The 16503-nt window shown below is 34.8% G+C and overlaps 1 long non-coding RNA gene across 1 annotated transcript in view; it reads right to left on the bottom strand.

Moving 5' to 3' along the window:
• Window positions 1-568: 568 nt before the first annotated feature.
• The window catches only part of LOC126949370 (uncharacterized), a 34548-nt gene continuing 18613 nt past the window's right edge, over window positions 569-16503 (bottom strand). Inside the window, exons 2-3 of the long non-coding RNA XR_007723689.1 lie at window positions 2640-2734; window positions 569-611 (exon numbers count right to left, since the gene is read on the bottom strand). This is a non-coding gene — a long non-coding RNA (uncharacterized LOC126949370). The remainder of the gene's footprint in view (window positions 612-2639; window positions 2735-16503) is intronic.

Below are 16503 nucleotides of genomic sequence, written 5' to 3'. Positions count from 1 at the left end.
TGATCAGAGAGTTGGAACTTTCAATCCCACTCTCCCACATCCAGGAAGGAGACAGGAGCTGAAGGTTTAGTTGATCATCAATGGCCAATAGAGTAATTAGTCATGACTATGTATTGAGGCTTCCATAAAAGCCCCTCATAACTGGGTTTGAAGTGCTTTCATATGGCTGAACACCTGGAGGTGCCTGGGAGGTGATGCACCCGGAGAGGATATGGAAGCTCCAAGCCCCTTCCCATATACCTTGTCCTTCATAATCTCTTAATTTGGCTGTTTATGTGTATGCTTTGCAATATCTTCTGTAATAAACTGGTATCCTGAGAAATTAATCAAACTCAGGGAGAAGGTAGTGGGAATCCAGATTTATAGCAAGGTGGTCAGAAGTTTAGCTGACAATCTATTACTTGCAGCTAACATCTGAAGTGAAAAAAGTCCTGTGTGACTGAGCCCTTAACCTGTGGGATCTGACTAACTCCAGGTAGAGAGTGTCAGAATTGAATTGAATTATAAGACACCCAGTTGGTGTCCAGTGGATAACTGATTGGATGCTTGTAAAAGAAAATCCAACACTCACCTTGATAACCAGAAGGGAAATAGTGTCTGTTATGTGTTGACTGTGTAAGAAAAGAAAAACAATGTTTATCTTACACAACTTTTAATATAATGCTGACACAATTCAAGCTCAAACCTATACATATTTCCACTATATAGTTCTGAATATTGCTTTCTTATCCGTAAATATGTTATGTTTTCCATTAAAACATCAACTTACAATTTACATATGGGCCCTCTATATGATTCAGCAATTCTATTCCTAGAGATCTACCCCAAAATGAGCCCATCTGTTAATGAAAAAATATGTACAAGAATTTTCACATTAACTTTACTACCAGTTACACCAAAACTGGAAAAACCCAAATGTTGGTCAAAAAATGAATAATAAAAATGTGATATCTGACACATTGATGGATCTCACAGATATTAGTTGAGAGAAGAAAGAAAAAAGCACTTGTAGCCTGGCTCCATTTATATGAAGCTCAAAAACAGATAAAGCTTCTTTATGGTCACAGGAGACAAAATTTATATTATTTCTGAACTGCCAAGAAATGGGGAATAAATAATCATTTTGGTAGCTAGATATGTTTCATATCTTAGCCTGTGAAGTAGATACATGATTGTCTATATATGAAAATATTATTATAGCTATATACTTGAAGACTAGTGCATTTTGTATTTTGCACATTTTACAATATCAATGTAATACTTCCTCAAAGAAGAAAGAACATTAGCAATAAGCTTTAAACTGATTTGTTGCTTTGGAGAAATTATACATTATGCACAAATCTGAACATCATGGCACAAATACATTTTGAACAGTTCATAATAGGTAATTATTGAATGATTAATGACATGTTACACTAGGAAAAATAGTCTTCAATTAATTATGTAAGTCTTTGTCCATGCACATCTACTTTCAATAAGATATTGAAATCAAGACATATGAAAGAGACTTTATAACAAAATATTAATCTTTTTTTCTCTATAAGGTTAATGATCACTCATAGAATATCACATTAGTACCTGAACATTTTGCTACCTTTCTCTTTTATTTAAATGATATTAATATTGGGAATACTGACATATGAGGCGAAATAACTCAGTGTTCAGAAAATTTTAAAATTTTGGTAGTTAGCACAGTGTTTGAAGATTTCAAGACCTTTGGGGTTAGTGATCTAATATTTGAGAATGTTGCTCTTTTATGTTTCAGTTCTGTGAACTTGAGCACAACTTTTAACCTCGTGGACGATCCTTTAGTTTTCATATCTAAGAATGTGCATACTTACAATATCTATTGCCTAGGTTTATTTGAATTAAAAAAAAATAAATCAAATGATGCATTTTAGACTAAATGAAAAAAATCACATAACTTAAAATGTACCCAGTCCTACATTTTTTATTAAATAACACACCTGTATATGTTTTAGACAAAAGTGAAGTAATAGAGACGACAGTGTGACTGGACTGAGAGTTGATACAAAGATAGGTAAGATGAAGCCTGTGTTATTTGTCTACTTACAATCAATCATAGTGAAATAAGCACACATGTATAGTTAAAGAAATAGTAAGACAATTATACAATGCATTATGCAAATAAGTAGGGGGATATCTTAGTATATTTGTGCTTATATAACCAAAATGGAGCACAATAACCAAAAAAATCTATAATCAAAAACACCCATAAAATGGGTGGTTTATATACAACAGTAATTTATTTCTCTTTGTTATGCTGACTGGAAAGTTCCTGTTCAAGGCACTAGAAAATTCAGTATCTGGTGAGGGAATACCTGCTAGTTCATAGAAGGCATCTCTTTCTTATGTCTCCATGATGGAAAAAGCAGCAATCTTCCCTGGGCCTCTTTGGTGAGGGCACTAATCATATTTGAGCCTTCACGACTTAATCACCTCCAAATGCCCCACCTCCTAATACCATAATCTTGGGGGTTAGGATTTCAACATATGGATGTTTGTAGGACACAAACACTCAAACTTTACAACTCAATTGTATTAGTCCGTTCTCATGCTGCTATAGAGAACTGCCTGAGACTGCATAATTTATAAAGAAAGACATTTAACTGACTCACAGTTCTGCAGCACTGGGGAGGTCTCAGGAAACTTAAAATTGTGGCAGCAGAAGAAGCAAAAACATCCTTCTCACGTGGCAGCAGAAGGAGCAGTGCTGAGCAAAAGGGAAAAAGCCTGTTATAAAACCATCAGATCTCATGAGAACTCACCACTATCATGCGAACAGCATGAAGGTAACCACCTCCATGATTGAATTGCCTCCCACTGGGGTCCCTCCCATGACACCTGACAAGGTGATTATGGGAACTATAACTCAAGATGAGATTTGTGTGGAGTCACAGCCAAACCATATCGTTCTGCCCCCAGTCCCTGCCAAATCTCATATCCTCACAATTCAAAACACAATCATGCCTATCCAACAGTCCCCAAAGTCTTAGCCCATTCCAGCATTAACCCAAAAGACCAACTCCAAAGTCTCATCTGAGAAAAGGCAAGTTCCTTTTGCCTAGGAACCTGTAAAATCAAAAGCAAGTTAGTTACTTCCTAGATGCATTGGGGGTACAGGCATTGGGTAAATACACCCATTTTAAAAGGGAGAAATTGACCAAAATGAAGGGGCTACAAGCCCCATGCAAGTCCAAAATCTAGCAGAGCAGTCAAACCTTAGAGCTCTAAAATTAGCTCCTTTGACTCCATGTCTCATATCTAGGTCATGCAGATGCCAAGTGGTGGGCTCCCACAACATGGGGAAACTCTACCCCTGTAACTTTGCAGGTTACAGCCCTCCCTCCCTGCTGCTTTCACAGGCTGGAATTGAGTATATGCGTGACTTTTCCAGGTGCACAGTGCAAGCTGTAAGTGGATCTACCATTTTTGGGTCCAGAGGATGGTGGCCCTCTTCCCACAGTTTCACTAGGCAGTGTCCCAGTGGGGAGTCTGTGTGGGATCTCCAACTCCACATTTCACTTCTACACTACCCTATCAGAGATGCTCCACGAGGGCTCCACACCTGCAGCATATTTCTGCCTGGGCATCCAGGCATCTCCATAGATCCTCTGAAATCTAGGCAGAGGTTCCCAAACCTAAATTCTTTACTTCTGTGCACCCACAGGCCCAACACCACGTGAAAGCTGCCATGGCTTGAGGATTGTACCCTCTGAAGCAACAGCCTGAGCTGTTCATTGACCCCTTTTAGCCATGACTGGAGCTGATGCAGTTGGGATGCAGGGCACTATGTCCCAGGGTTGCACAGAGCAGAAGTTGGGCCCTGGGCTGGGCAGATAAAACCACTTTTTCCTTGTAGGCCTCTGGGCCTTTGATGAGAGGGGCTGCTGTGAAGGTCTCTGACATGCCCTTGGGAGAGTTTCCCCATTGTCTTGGTGATTAACTTTCAGCTCCTAATTACTTATGCAAATTTCTGCAAGGGGCTTGAATTTTTCCCCAGAAAATGTTTTGTTTTGTTTTGATGGCATAATCAGGCTGCAAATTTTCCAAACTTTCATGCTTGACTTACACTCGAATGCTTGCTGTTTAGAAATTTATTTTGCCAGATACCCTAGATCATCTCTCTCAAGTTCAAAATTTCACAGATTTCTAGGGCAGAGGAAATATGCTGCTGGTCTCTTTGCTAAAGCATACCAATAATTACCTCTATTCCAGTTTCTAACAAGTTTCTCATCTCCATCTGAGACCACCTCAGCCTAGACTTCATTTCCATATCACTATCATCATTTTGGTCAAAGTCGTTCAACAACTTTCTAGGAAGTTTCAAATTTCACACATTTTCCTGTCTTTTTCTGAGCCCTCCAAACTGTGGCAACCTTTGCCTGTTACCCATTTCCAAAGTTGTTTTCACATATTTAGGTATCCTTATATCAGCACCTTACTTCAAACATGTCCTTCTTCATATGGTGGCAGGAAGGAGTGCTAAGACAATAGGGAAAATTTCCTTATACAAACATCAGATCTCGTGAGAATTCACTCACTATCACAAGAACAGGATGGAGGTAACCACCCCCATGATTCAGTTACCTCCCACCGGGGCTCCTCTCATAAGGGAACTACGGTTCAAGATGAGATTTGGGTGGGGGCACAGCCAAACCATATCAGGGATTAAACATAAAGAACCATCTCTTTTCTGGGAATCAGAAAAAAATCATCTGAGGGACATATTCTTTTAATGCAGTCTTTTACATGTAACAGAAGTCCACAAACAAACAGTATGTAGATGGCATAAATGTAAGAAGACACAACACCTTTAAGAAACATACAATGAGTTAAAATTTAACATAAATATTTAATATACACAGTAAATAGCAGAGTGTAAAGATGCAAGCATAGATCATAGGCATATTATAAAATAACAAGAATTTCATGTTAATATTGAAAACTACATACACATTTTATTAAAAAAGATCAAAATTATTATGTTTTCTTCTAAGCTATAGAATTTAAACTGAAGATACTTCATACAAATACAATAACATACTAAGATAAGTACGAAGATTACATGTGGGAGTATGCACAAGAAAAGTATATGTAATTGACCTTTGTAGGAATGAAAGAAAATCATCTTTAAGTTAGTCTGTTTAGTGTCGTGACAAAGTAATACCTGAGATTGGGCCAATTTATAAAGAAAAAAAAATTGGCTGGATGTGGTGGCTCATGCCTGTAATTCCAGCACTTGGGAGGCTGAGACAGGCAGATCACCTGAGGTCAGGAGTTTGAGACCAGCCTGACCAATATGATGAAACCCCGTCAATACTAAAAATTAAAAAAATTAGCCAGGTGTGGTGGCATGCACCTGTAATCCCAGCTACTTTGGAGGCTGCGACAGGAGAATCGCTTGAACCCAGGAGGCAACGGAAAGAGAGGAAGCAAGAGAAAGGAAATGGAGGTGCCAAGCGCTTTTTAACAACTGCCCTTCTGGGAATTCTCCCAAAGTCTAACGGAGTGAAAACTCACTCAGCTCCTCCCATGGAGGACATTAATCTGTTCATGAGAGTTCCACCCCCATAATTCCAACATCTTCCATTAGGCACCATCTCCAACATCGGGACCAAATTTCAACATGACAAATGTCCAAACTGTAGCAGCAGCCTTCTTATCACTTTCTTAAAGACTTTTTTCTTTTCTGTTTTAATCTTCACATCAATTAAAAGGCTCTGAAAGCTATCTGATGGAGATAAAAATGCTCACTGCTAAAAGTGGGTTAGATTTACTGTCTGGATCTACGTTTAAGTTTTGTTAAATATAATTTGCAAATTTCTAGGTTGATCCTATTCAGCAATAAGATTGTGGGGCCAGAGACCTTAGGATTCATATATTGAGACAGGTTACACTCTGATTTCCTCTGAAATGCCTATAAAAATGGCAATAACATTTTCATTAATTCAGCAGCTGAGGACTCCGATGTCTACTCTCTTTTCTATGCTTTTTTCCCTCCTACTTTAATTTTTAACCTGCTCCCAGGCCCCTCTACCTCTCATACCACCTTCCTCAAACATACAAATACACATATGCACATGCATGCACATTTTGGCAGGAGATGATGAAGCCATTATTTTCTATTTACCCATCAAATCTACAAATAAAATTTGACATCACAAGTTAAGTGTAACATACTTTTTAAGTCAAGATTTTGCTTATTGAAAAGTAGCTACTGCCTTTCTCCAGGTTAGAAGCTCTCTTAAAAATAATGACACATTCAAGATATGCTATAGTCTTTCAACATTAGAAGTACAAATAATGCTGCTGCAATTCAACTGTTTGTGAACAATTTCTGACGAGCATTTCTCAGTTTGATCTAAAAGCAATTACAGCAACTCATTTTGTTTCTTACAGAGAGATTGACAAATATCACAGAACACCTTGAAAATGAGGGATTCAAAGTGCTTTTTTAACATGGAGACAGAATAATGCTATGGAAAAGTAGCATGTACTTGACAATGATGACAACAATGTTTTTTATCAATTGTGCCTGTTACTTTAATCTAAGCTATAATATTTCTATGGGTAGATATAAGTTTTGTGAGCCTTGAAGCCTATAAAAGCTGTTGGGCTCTTGTAAGAAGATAAAATTACAAATACTATAAAATTAGGCACATTGGCATTAGAAGGACAAATGTAATGGATAAATCTTAAAGTTCAAATCTTGTTATTTTCAGGGAATATGCTTCTAAGCACTCCATCAAGAATGTGGGTAATTAATTTCTGACTATACATAAAATTGTGGTAAGTTTTTCTTAGATTTTCTCCGGTCAAAATCTTTTGAGGAAGTTCATAAACTAAAAACACATTCCATTTTTTAATTGAGATCTCCTGATAAATATAATAATTTGAATCTAATTTTTAAGGTAAAATGGCACTTATTCAATGTGTATTTTTGCCTTACACGTATCAGTGTTCTTGCCCTTAATTCTTATTTTATTTAAAAAATAAACACATTTTCTACATGTTTTACTAAACACAGAAGCATATTCCCCTACAGGTGACTATTAATTTATTATTTTTAGCTGTGTAAGAACAATAATAATTTTCATTTTTAATTGAAAAATGACTTATATTTTGCTTCTCTATCTTAGAACGTAACAAATTCCATTTAGTGTTCAATTTCATGACATATGAACTCCTGACCTGATATAACAATAAGATTCCTACAGTGCTTATTTACCTTTACTATATGAGAGAGTCTGGGGAAAACAAAAAACAAAACAACAACAAAACCATATGGACTTCTAGTTGATTTTGATTTGTTTCTTGTCCATCTTTTTTATATTCAAAAGTGTCTTCATTTTTTCACATGTCAATCAATTCCAGGCAAAAACTTTTTCATATTGGAACTGTATTGAGTTTCTCTACTTGTCTATAATGAAATACTTCATTCAAAATTGTTCTAAGGAGAGACTTTAGCTATATTTCTTGGCCCTTTAGCTTTTTGCTGAACAAATAGTACTTTTTGTTTGTCTCTCAGTTATCCCAACCATTATTCAAAAGATATTTACAAAGGTCTCACAGTTTTAAATATAGGCAGTTCCTCACATGTCACCACGGAATTCTGTTCAGCTCATTATCATGAATACCATTAAATTCCCACTGAAATAATGTTGATGATTGCAACAAGTGTAAAAGAAAGTCCAAAAAACACATTTCATGAAATTCTGAATTGAAGATCTCCACATGATTATATTTATTAAGCAGATGAGTGAAAAACTTATTAAAAATAAGACCTTAGTATATTTGTCCTCTCTCTTAGCAGTAAAACAATTTTTTTGCAACAGTTGAGTCTAGTTATTATACTTCTAATAATACATAAGTGACATTGAAAAATTATTTTAAGATGAATATGGTATTTCGTATTTCAAAAAACCTTGAACATCAGCATTTAATGAAGTTTAAACATCTTTCTTTGGCAAATGGCAAATTTTACTGGATTGGAAGGTTGGCAAATCCTTATAGGCAAGGTCTCTATCATTGAGGAGACTGCTGTAATTTGAGGACATAATGTAAAAATAAAAATAAAGCAAATTGTAAAAATCATTTTACTAATGTCTGAAAAAATGTTTTCAATCAAGCTCTGTACAATGTTTTAAAATATCACATTTTGGCTGGACGCAGTGGCTCGCACTTTAATTCCAGTACTTGGGGAGGGCGAGGCTGTCGGATCACCTGAGGGCGGGAGTTCGAGACCAGCATGGTCAACATGGTGAAACCCCGTTTCTACTAAAAATATAAAAATTAGCTGGGCACTTTGGGAGGCCGAGACGGGCGGATCACGAGGTCAGGAGATCGAAACCATCCTGGCTAACACGGTGAAACCCCGTCTCTATTAAGAAATACAAAAAACTAGCCGGGCGAGGTGGCGGGCGCCTGTAGTCCCAGCTACTCGGGAGGCTGAGGCCGGAGAATGGCGTGAACCCGGGAGGCGGAGCTTGCAGTGAGCTGAGATCCGGCCACTGCACTCCAGCCTGGGCGACAGAGCGAGACTCCGTCTCAAAAAAAAAAAAAAAAAAAAAAAAAAAAAAAAAAAAAAATTAGCTGGGCATGGTGGTGCATAGCTGTAATCCCAGCTACTCAGGAGGCTGAAGCAGGAGAATCGCTTGAACCTGGGAGTCAGAGGTTGCAGCGAGCCGAGATCGTGTCACTGCACTTTAGCCTGGGTAACAGAGCAAGGCTCTGTGTCAAAAAAAAAAAAAAAAAAAAAAAAAAAAAAATTCAAATTTTGAAAAAGAAAGTAATTATTCAAATATATTATTGTGAAAAAATTTCTACATATCTGAGCTAAAAGATGTAAGTCATATATTAAAATAGATTTTGGATGAATGCATATAGCCTACTGATTTTAAAGCAGATGTTTACATTATTGGGTTTTTTTTTCCTATTTAGAAAAAACTCAGGTTTTAAGTAGAATGTTTTTCCCTCAGTTGCTAAAAATAGTCTATTACATAAAATGCCAGGAAAAAAGGCAGTATAATAACATCAAAGTAAATTGAGAGATTTGATATTGCAAAAATAACCTGTAATTTTTACAAGTAGATTTATTATATTTTTTACTGATACACGTTAGATGTACATATTTCAGAATCCATGTGATAATTTGACACATTCATATAATCTAATCATGGTAACTGGGATAGCTTTTACCTAAAATATTTATCTTCTCTTTACACTAGAAACATTGTGCTCTTTTCTCGCTGTATTGAAATATACAATCAATTAATATGAACGGAGTCACCCTATTATTCTATTAAATATCAGACCTTATTTCTTCTAAGTGTATATTTGTACCCATTAATAAACCTCTCATTATCTTCTTCTTGCTTCTACCTTACCCAGCCTCCTATAACCAGAAATTTACTCTATATCTGTATGAGATCCATTTTCTTAGGACCTACATATAAGTGAGAATCAGTATTTGTCTTTCTGTGTTTTGGCTTGTTCTACTTAACTCAATGACCTCTTCCTCCCATGTTGCTGCAAATTTAATTTTCTTATGGTTGAATAATATTTCATTGTTTGTATATAGTACATTTTCTTTGTCCATTCATGCAGTGATGGACATTTAGGCTGATCCCATAGTTTGACTATTGTGAAAAAAGTGCTGCAATAAACATAGGAGTGCAAATATCTCTTTGATGTATTGTTTTCCTTTCTTTTGGATATGTACCCAGTAGTGGAATTGCTGGATCATAGGGTAGATTTATTTTTAGTTTTTTGAGGAACACTCCATATTAGAGGCCACACTAATTTACATTCTCATCAACAATGCACAACGGTTGCTTGTTCTCCATGTTCTCACCAGCATCTGTTATTTCCTTTTTTCCTTTTTGATAAAATACATTCTAACTGGAGTAAGATTATAACTCACTGAGGTTTTGATTTTCATTTAGCAGATGATTAATAATGTTGAGCATTTTCTTCATATACCCTTTGGCCATTTGTACATCTTCTTTTATTAAATGTCCATTCACATATTTTCCATTTTAAAAAATTAGATTGTTTTCTTACTACTGAGTTGTTTGAGCTCCATATGGAGGAAGCGTTTTCACTTCATGTAATCACATCTGTCTATTTTCACTTTGGTTTTCTGTGTTTTGAGGTCTGACACAAAGAAAACTTGCCCAGACCAATGTCCTGGAATGTTTCCTCAATGTTCTCTACCAGTAGTTTTATAGCATCAGGTGTTAAGTTTCAGTCTTTAATCCATCTTTATTTGATTTCTGTACATGATGAAAGATAGGGGTCTAGTTTCCTTCTTCTGCCTATGGCTATCCAACTTTTCCCAAAACATTTATTAAAGAGACTGTCCTTTTCCCATTTGATGTTTCTTGCATTTTATCTAAAATTAGTTGACTGTAAATGGATGCATTTATTTCTGTGTCCTCTATTCTGTTCTACTGAGCTATGTGTCTGTTTTTATGCCAGTATCATGCTTATTTGGTTACTACGGCATTGTAATATATTCAGAAGTCTGGAAGTGTGATGCCTCCAGTGTTGTTCCTTTTGCTCAGGATTGCTTTGGCTCTTTGGGGTCTTTTGTGGTTCCATATAAATTTTAAGACTTTTCTTATTTTTGTGAATAGTGTAATAGAAATACCATCTTATTCATATTTTGATAGAAATTGCATTGAATTTGTAAATTTTGGGGGGTAATATTGCCATTATAATATAGTAATTCTAATCTATAAGCATGAAATATCCTTCCATTTTTTCTATCCTATTCAATTTTTTTCGTTAGTGTTTTATGGTTTCCCTTGTATAGATCTTTTACATATTTGGGTGAATTGATCCCTAGGTTTTTATATTATTTGTATGTTTGCAGTTGGTGTACATAAATGATACTGATTTTTGTTAGTTGATTTTGTATCCTAAAATCTTACTGAATTTATCAATTCTAAAAGTCTTTTGGTGGAATCTTTTTCTAAATATAAGATTCTGTCATCTGCTCTAATGTTAATGTGACCTCTTCCTTTCTAATTTGGATGTCCTTTATTCCTTTCTCTTGTCCGATTGTTCTGGCCACAACTTCCATTATTATGTTGAATAAAAGTGGTGAAAGTGAGCATTCTTGTGTGATTCCAGATCTTAGAGGAAAGGCTTTCTATTTTTCTACATTCAGCAAGATATTGGCTGTGGGTTTGTAATATATGGCCTTTAATATTTTGAAGTATAGTTATTCTATATTCAGTTTGTTAAGGGATTTTATGATAAAGGAGTGTTGAATTTTATCAAATATTTTTCAACATCTATTGAAATGATCCTACGGTTTTTGTTTTTTGGTTCTGTTAATGTGATCTATCACGTTTACTGATTTGCATACGTTGAACCATCCTCACATCCCTGGGAAGGATACCACTTGATCATAGTGAATGATTTTATTACTATGCCATTGAATTAAATTTGCTAGAATTTTGTTGAAGATAGATATTTGCTTTCATGTTTGTCAGTGATACTTGCCTGTGGTTAAATTTTTTCCTGTAGTTTCTTTGTCTGGGTTTGGTGTCCAGCTAATGCAGGCCTTTTAGAATGAGTTTAGTCATCCTTTGTTTTCATCTTTTTGAAAAGTTTGAGACAAATTGGTTTTAGTTCTTCATTAAATGTTTGGTGAAATTCATCAGTGAAGCCATCAGGTCCTGGACTTTTTTTGATGAGATATTTTGTTATGGCTTCAATCCCCTTATTTATGGTTCAATCCTCGTAGGCTGTATGTGTCCAGGAGTTTATCTATGTCTTCCAAATTTTCCAATTTGATGCTGTATATTTGTTTGTAATACTCTCTAATGATTATTTGTATTTTTGTGATCTTAGTCATTATGTCCCCTTTTTTTGTGACTGTATTTATTTGGGTCTTCTCTCCTTTTTTTATTAGGTTAGCTAAGGTTTGTCAATTTTGTTTATCTTAAAAAAAACTTTTCATTTTGTTGGTCTTCTGTGTTCCTTTCTGGTCTCAAATTACTTTTTCTGATCTTTTAATTATTATTTATTTTATTCTACAAATTTTGAATTATGTTTGTTCATGCTTTTTGAATTCCTTGAGGTACGTCATTAGGTAATTTATTTAAAGTCTTTCAACTTTTTTGATGTATGCATTTACTGATATAATCTTATCTCTTAATATTGCTTTTGCTGCATCCAATATATATTATGTTTTATTTCCATTTTCATTTGTTTCAAGTTTTTTTTTTTTTAAATTTCCTTCTTAATTTCTTTATTGATCTATTGGTTATTTCAGAGAATGTTGTTTGATCTCCATGTGTTTGTATATTTTTTGACATTCCTCTTGTAATTGCTTTCTAGTTTTATTCTATTATGGTCAGAAATGATACTTGATATAATTTCTCCTTCTTTGAATTTGTTGAGATTTGTTTTGTGGCCTAAAATATGGCATATTCTGGAGAATGTTATGTGCTGATGAAAAGAATGTGTACTCAGTAGCAGTCTGGTGAATGTTCTGTAAATGTCAGGCCTATTTGGTTTTGTGTGTCATTTATCTATGATGATCCTTTGTTGATTTTCTGTCTACATGGTCTGTCAATTACCGAGCATGGGTTGCTGAAGTCTTCTAGTATTGTGGTATAGCAGTCTATTTCTCTCTTATATCTATTAATGTTTACTTTATATACTTGTTCCAGTATTGGGTGCACAAATATTTATGATTAATATATCCTAATCCTATAGTGACCCCTTTGTAATTATACAGTAATTTTCTTTGTCTCTTTTTAGTCTTTAATTATAGTCTATTTTAACTACTCCTATTTTTTGGTCTCCGTTTGCATGGAGTATGTATTTTCATCCCTTTGCCTTGAAAATATGTGTGTATTTATAGGTGAGGTGGGTTTCTTACAGCCAGCATATAGTTGGGTCTTGTTTTCTTATTACTGCAGCTACTCTCTTTTAATTAGGGAATTAAGTCCACTTACATTCGTGTTCTTACTGATAACTAAGAACTTACTGATAACTAAGAACTGCCAATTTGCTGCTTGTTTTATGCTTGCATTGTAACTCTTCTCTACCTTTCTTTTTTTCTTACTGTCATCCTTTGTGATTCAATTATTTTCTCTATTAGTATGTTTTTGTTTTTTTTAATTTTTTTGCTTTTTATTGTCAGTGTATGTATTATTGACTTTTGCACTGTGGTTACCATGAGACTTTAAGAAATATCTTAATTGCTCTAACCACTTATTTTAATAAGATGACAACTTATTTAGATCACAAAAAAAATTTAAAAAAGAAAGAACTTAAAACAATTATCTAGATGTTAACTCTGATTCCCCATCTTTTAACTTTTGGTCATCTCAATTTACATATTTTCATATTGCCTGTCTCTTAACAAGTTGATGTACCTATTATTGTTTTGATATATTTGTACTTTAGCTTTAATACTAAAAACTATTTTTAGTATGAATTGTACATTACACTAATAGTGTTGCAGTATTCTGGGTTGTCTCTTTGCACATTATTTTACCAGTGGGTTTTATATCTTCAAGTGCTTTCTTTTTGTACATCAGTGTTTTGCTTTCTTTTGCTTGTTTTTGTTTGTTTGTTTGTTTGTTTGTTCAGAGTGAAGAACTCCCTTTAGCATTTCCTGTTAGATGGGTCTGGTGATGATGGATTATTTCAGCTTTCATTCGTATGGGAAAGACATTGTCTTTCCTTCGTTTTTTGAAAAAACAGCTTTGCTGGATAAAGTATTATTCGATGACAGTTTTATTTCTTCCAATGACTGGGAAATATCACTCACTTTCTTATAGCCTGTAGGCTTCTGTTTAGAAGTCTGTTGTCGTATTAATTGGAGTTCCTTTCTATGCTATATTTTTTTAACTTGTTGCTTTTTAAAAATTACTTCTTTGTTCTTGGTCTTTGATTATTACAGGCCCTAGCATAGACTTATTTGGGTCAAATTTGTTTAATGTTCTCTGTCCTTCCTGTCTCTAAATATTTATGTCCTCCTCAAGTTTTGGAAAGTTTTCCATTTTTTTTTTTTTTTTTAATAATCTTTCTACCACATATTCTTGCTCAACTTTCTCTTGAACACCAATAATTTTTAGATTTGGTCTTTTTAGTTAATTATCTATTTCTTATAGGTGATCTTTGTTTCTTTTTATTCTTTTCCTTTCTCCTCTGTCTGTGTAATTTCAAATAGCCTGTCGGAGCTTACTGATTTTTTTCCTCACTTGATTAATTATGCTGTGAAAATACTGCAATAAATTCTAAAGTTCAGCAAGTATACTTCCCAATTCCAAGATTTATGTTCAATTTTAAAAATTATTTCAATCTATTGGTCATATTTCTCATATAAATTTTTGAATTGCCTTTCTGTATAATTTTGGAGAGTGCTGATTTTTATTAGAACTGCTATTTTGAATTCTTGGTTAGATAACTTATGTATTGGCATCTTTTCAGGGCCATTCAGTGGTTCCATGCTTTGCTTGTTTGGGAAATTGTGGTTCCCTGTTTTCTGTTGTTGCTTGTGGATGCATGTCTATGACTTTGCAATGAAAGATTATTTATTCCAGTCTTCTATCTCTGACTTGATTTGGGTTTTATTGGTTATCTTTGCTTAGAGAGTCTTCATAAATTATCTGTTGAATTTCTTATATTTTATTATGCTAGGTCACTTCCTCTATTTTGGGACTAGATGGGGCCTAAAGGCCAGGTCTGTCTCAGCTCTAGCAATCGACCAGAGCTTTGCCAATATGGAATGGACAAGGTCCCAAAAGGACATCATCAGTGTGGTGGTATTGGCAAGGGGCTTGTGCTCAGAGGCCCTGTGTGGAATGTACCTGCTGACATGTGTTTCTGCTGAATAGCCATGCTAATTTGCCATTTCTTTTGGCTGAGCTACAGAGCAGAGGTTTCAGGGACTGGATATGACAGTCCTGCCTCTCTCCTTGGTCTCTATTGTCAGATATATATTTCTCTTTAGGCTCACATGATGCTTCCTTTGGGTTGACTCATCAACAGCTCTCCTGTCAAAGAGCCTAAGATGGTTTGGAAGCTAGTCATCCTCCTCAGTCTCACTATTTCCAGTGAAGAAACCATAAGTTTGGGAAAATTTCCTTTGTGTTTGATGCCAGGCAGGTTGGGGATGGAGTATCATTCATACAAAAATCCGATTCCCTTATCCTCTGCTTGAAGTATTTTTATGTTTCTGTGGCCCACAGAACTGACTCAACCTCATATTTGGGTTTTGGGATACTGCTGATGTTGATCTCAATGCTACGTAATTGTCTTTTGGTTTTCTGTGGGGATGAGTGAAGCCAGCTTACATTTATGCCACCATTTTGGAAACAAGTTTTTTTTTTAAATGTGTTTCAAGTTTAAGCATTCACTGTCATTTAAACCCAGAAGGGTTTTGCAAGATAAAAATATGTAAAATGTAAATGATTTTATAGAATCTATAACAACGTAAAAATTTAGACCAAACTTATGATATAATTTATGAGACAACCTGATAACCCACTTGTGAAAATCTTGTATATATGGCATTATAAACACCCTCCTATTATCTCAAGAAATATTAGAAAAAAAGCTGTTTAATTAAAATTAGCTATAAAATAGATAGCCAAAAATAAAAATTTTACTTTTATATGCAGTATGTTCAAATTGTGAAGAAACCCATATTGGGCACATGAATTAAACTTATTAAGGTGATATGAAAATCATTCACTGGCAGGATTTTAAATAATTTCCAAAAAGACATTATATTACAATGGAATTTATTATTATTATATTAGATAATTTGTACGATATAATGTTTTATTTTTAATATGCAATAAAATGGATTTGCTTTCTTCTTTCTGATGTGGATGTTTTATGGATTTATGTATGTATGTATGTATGTATTTATTTATTTATTGTCTAATTGCTCTAGTTAGTACTTCTAGTATCATATTAAGTAGTAGTGATAAGAGTGGGCATATTTGCCATATACCAGGTATTAGAGAAAAAGCTTTCATTTTTTTTTCTTCTAGTTGTAATATAAATTGTGGGCTTTTTACTATTGGCCTTTGTTATGTTGCAAAAGTCTGCCACATGTCTGCCACCTTTATCAGCAACAACACAGCTATTCATGAGCTGTTTAGGTGTATCTTGGGGCCATTCATGGCCATGTTCAGATGCAAGGACTTCTGGCACTGGTAGTTGGATGAGGGCATGGATGAGATAGAGTTCACTGAGGTTGACAGCAGCATGAACAACCTGGTGTCCAAGTATCAGGAGCACCAGCATGCTATGGCCAAGGAGGAGGAAAGTTTGGAGGACTGGGCTGAAGGGGAAGTAGGCTAGAGCATTCTGTAACTGGGTAAAGAGTAGAAGAAATGTGAAATCTTTATTCATGAAAAATCTGTTGTATAATTCCCATGTCTCATTATTTGTTCACTTGCTGTTTGTTGTGTGTGTTGACATTGCACTCCAATAAAAGCA

The sequence above is a fragment of the Macaca thibetana genome, chromosome 2 (genome assembly GCF_024542745.1).
Source record: "Macaca thibetana thibetana isolate TM-01 chromosome 2, ASM2454274v1, whole genome shotgun sequence".
NCBI classification, from domain to species: Eukaryota; Metazoa; Chordata; class Mammalia; order Primates; family Cercopithecidae; genus Macaca; species Macaca thibetana.
The sequence above is the reverse complement of the archived record's forward strand: the minus strand, read 5'-3'. Positions and strand labels throughout refer to the sequence as shown.